General features: G+C 35.9%; 1 non-coding gene across 1 annotated transcript; it reads right to left on the bottom strand.

The window, feature by feature from the left end:
* Positions 1–644: 644 nt before the first annotated feature.
* LOC148566937 (small nucleolar RNA R71) lies at positions 645–752 on the bottom strand. Its single transcript, XR_015883064.1, has one exon. It is a non-coding gene; the product is annotated as a small nucleolar RNA R71 (small nucleolar RNA).
* Between the last annotated feature and the right edge of the window lie 3,679 nt (positions 753–4,431).

The raw sequence follows: 4,431 nt of genomic DNA, 5'->3' as shown, positions 1-4,431 counted from the left end.
GTGTTCGAGTTTTTCTCTTCCCCTTCTTTTATTCTTCTCTTCTACTCACATAAAGGAACCTCTCTACTGTGGCAAAGAGGATCGCTATTATTTTCTGTTCTCTTCTTTTTCATATGAGTAGGAACAAGGATAAGAACATTCTTATTGAAGCTGATCCTGAACCTGAAAGGACTCTGAAGAGGAAGCTAAGGGAAGCTAAAGCACAACTCTCTGGAGAAAATCTGACAGAAATTTTTGAAAAAGAAGGAGACATGGCCAAAAATAATAACAATGCAAGGAAGATGCTTGGTGACTTTACTGCACCAAATTCCAATTTACATGGAAGAAGCATCTCAATCCCTGCCATTGGAGCAAACAATTTTGAGCTTAAACCTCAACTAGTTTCTCTGATGCAACAGAATTGCAAGTTTCATGGACTTCCATCTGAAGATCCTTTTCAGTTCTTAACTGAATTCTTGCAGATCTGTGATACTGTTAAGACCAATGGGGTTGATCCCGAGGTCTACAGGCTCATGCTTTTCTTGTTTGCTGTAAGAGACAGAGCTAGAATATGGTTGGACTCTCAACCTAAAGATAGCCTGATCTCTTGGGATAAGCTGGTCACGACTTTCTTAGCTAAGTTTTTTCCTCCTCAAAAGCTTAGTAAGCTTAGAGTGGATGTTTAAACCTTCAAACAAAATGAAGGTGAATCCCTCTATGAAGCTTGGGAGAGATACAAGCAACTGACCAAAAAGTGTCCTTCTGACATGCTTTCAGAATGGACCACCCTGGATATATTCTATGATGGTCTGTCTGAGTTATCAAAAATGTCACTGGACCATTCTGCAGGTGGATCCATTCACTTGAAGAAAACGCCTGTAGAAGCTCAGGAACTTATTGACATGGTTGCAAATAACCAGTTCATGTACACTTCTGAGAGGAATCCTGTAAGTAATGGGACGCCTCAAAGGAAGGGAGTTCTTGAAATTGATGCTCCGAATGCCATATTGGCTCAGAACAAAATATTGACCTAGCAAGTCAATATGATTTCTCAGAGTCTGAATGGAGTGCAAGCTGCCTCCAACAGTACTAAAGAAGCATCTTCTGAAGAAGAAGCTTATGATCCTGAGAACCCTGCAATAGCAGAGATGAATTACATGGGTGAACCCTATGGAAACACCTATAATCCCTCATGCAGAAATCATCCAAATTCTTCATGGAAGGATCAACAAAAGCCTCAACAAGGCTTTAATAATGGTGGAAGAAACAGGTTCAGCAATAGCAAGTCTTTTCCATCATCCACTCAATAACAAACAGAAAATTCTGAGCAGAATCCATCTAGCTTAGCAAATATAATCTCTGATCTATCTAAGGCCACTTTGAGTTTCATTGACGTGGGCGGAAATTGGCTAATCAAGAATGATTATAAAATATGCGTTGCAAGTATAGTTCTCAACTAACCAAAAATCCGCTTTATCAATTTAGAAGGGTGTCACAAAATTAAAATTAAAATACTGGGAGTATGAATCCCAGGTCGTCTCCCAACGAGTTGCAGGAAAGTGTGCTATTTTATTAATTAGATGTTTTCAAAAAGGTTTGATTTGAATGGCAGAAAATTAAATTAGAGAATTTATATAAATTTAAATAAAAGCCTTGACTGGGAGTTGATTAGCTGGAAGCCCTATTCTTGTTGCAGTACTCTCAAGATTAATTGACAATTGAGGGTTATTATGTTTAGTTGTCCCTTACTAAGTAAGGGAAAGTCAAACAAGTTGGAATGCTGTTTCTATCCACAAGTTCCAATCCGCTCTTGGGAGAATTGGTGTTAGTGACTAGAGAGCAATCCAACAATAAACCCAATTACAATCTTTCTCTTGAGCATCCCAACTCAAGGGTTCCTTTCAATCAACCCCCTATCAAGTTAGGGAACTACTCGCTCATGGTAAATGAAAAATTCATAACATAAGAAAGGGAATTAAAGAAAGACATGATAAATAATGATCAAAGGATTAATTAAAAATAAAAGTAATTCTTGTATTAATAAATACTAAAATAATCCAATAGTAAAATTAAGTAAAATAAGGAACATGGAAGAGTAAGAGACAAGTAAAGAGAACGAACTAGAATGTCGAAGTCTTGATGAGGCAATAACTCTTCTCAATATCCCAATGCAAAAACAATGAACATAACAAATCCTAAAAACTATGAATGTGTAGAGAGAAAACCTAGAGGAGGAGTAAAACTAGATCTAAAAACTAAAACTTGTGTAGAATGAATGTTGTTTTCGGTTCTGCATATTCTCTGGCTCTAGTCTGCTTTTCTGGGCCGAAAACTGGGTCAAAATAAGGCTCGAAATCGCCCCCAGTGATTCTGCAGATTATGCAGATCGCGCACATCACGCGGACGCGTCATTCATGCGGACGCGTCATTCGGTGTTTCGCTTTGCCACGCGGTCGCGTCATCCATGCGACCGCATCACTCGTGCTATTCCATGTCGCGCGGTCGCGTCATCCATGCGGTCGCGTCACTGCGATTTCCTCTCTTTCGCGCGGTCGCGTCATCCATGCAGCCGCGTCGCTTCTCGCTGGTCATCTCCTCAATTTCTTGTGTTCCTTCCATTTTTGCAAGCTTCCTTTCCAATCTCCAACTCATTCATTCCTTATTAAGCCTGAAACACTTAACGCACAGATCACGGCATCGAATGAAATAAAGGAGAAATAAAATACATAATTAAAAGTCTCTAGGAAGCAAGTTTTCAATCATGCAATAACTTTAGGAAGGAATTATAAATGCATGCTTATTTAATGAATAAGTGGGTAAAGATCATGATAAAACCACATAATTAAACACAATATAAACCATAAAATAGTGGTTTATCAACCTCCCCACACTTAACATTAGCATGTCCTCATGCTTAGTTGAAGGAGATAAAATAAATGAGTAGGAACATGTAAAACCCATGCAATGCAATGCAACCTATATATGAATGCAACTATATGATTTTTGTCCACTTGATCAAAAGTAAGTAAGCTCTTCAAAACAATTACAATTCAAATTCCACTAATTCAATTCTTATAGAGTAAGAACAAATAAAAATGCAAGAAGATAGCTCATGAAAGCAGAGAACATAGAAATTCAAGCATGGAACCCTCACTGATGATGTATGTACACTCTAATCTCTCTAGTGTATAGAGTCATCACTCTATCCTTCTCTAATCATGCTTTCTAATTTTTTTGTTCTTCTCCTAACCAATCAACAACATTTAATATACCAATGCAAACATCATGAGGTCTTTTCAGGGTTGTAATGGGGCCAAGGTAAGGGTAAGGATATATATGGCTAAGTAAGCTTATAAATTGAATCTTTAATTAACCCAAGCTTTAACATAACCTATATATATTCTATATAACTTTAGAATTCATACCTAGCTACCCAGAAATCTCTTTCACATCCATACTCATGTATCAACCTTTTATTTTGATTTTATTATACATGCATTGCTCTTTTGAATTCTTAACTTAGCATTAGGGTAATTTTGTCCCCTTATTTATTTTTTTGAATATTTTTGGATTTTTTATTTTTTATTTTTTTTCTTTTTTTTTATTTTTTTCAGAGACATAAAAATAAACATAGCTTATCAATGCACATAGATTTTTTTTTTTAATTCTTACAGTTTCACATGAGTAGGTATCTAAATTCCCATTATATTATCATGACACATTCCCTTATTATCTTTTGTTCCCACAATTTCCCATACTTAATTAGCACACACAATTCTATCTTAAGCTAACCAAAGATTCAATTTGGGATATATACTTGTTTTTCTGCTTAAGGCTAGTAATGTGGTAAAATATAGAACAGATGGGATTTAAAGGCTCAAAGTGGTTAACAAAGGTAATTGAAAGGGTAGGCTTAATTTGGATAAGTAAGCTAAACAAATAATGGCCTCAATCATATGCAAACATATAAATATAATAAATATTGGACATATAAGATGAAACAAAATATAGATTACAATCATAGAGAAGTAAACACACAAGAATAAAATAATTATGGTTAAATAATGTAACCATTCATAGAGGCTCAAATCTCACAGGTTGTATGTTCTTTAACTCAAAAATCATGTTCCAAATACAACTTCAAGCAAATTTAACATAAAAGTTTTAATTAAAATTAGTGAAATTTTGTTCCAAAAATAGGGTCTTAGAAGAAACTTATTGTCTTTTCAATCAAGTAGAACATGCATGCAACTAATCTATTTCTATGCATTTTATCCTATTCTACAAAAGAAAAACTAACTAAATATCCTAATTTATTGGTGTTAGAGAAGAGAAATTACCTCCGGAAGTCAGGTACTGACCGACCTCCCCACACTTAAGGCTTTGCACCATCCTCGGTGCCATCTGTCAGGAACAAAGGTGGGCTGGTAGCAGTATCTCCACAGTCGGGAC

The sequence above is a fragment of the Arachis ipaensis genome, chromosome B4 (assembly GCF_059453495.1).
Source record: "Arachis ipaensis isolate K30076 ecotype BB chromosome B4, ASM5945349v1, whole genome shotgun sequence".
Lineage (NCBI taxonomy): Eukaryota > Viridiplantae > Streptophyta > Magnoliopsida > Fabales > Fabaceae > Arachis > Arachis ipaensis.
Note: the sequence above shows the minus strand (reverse complement) of the source record. Positions and strands in the feature narration are given on the sequence as shown.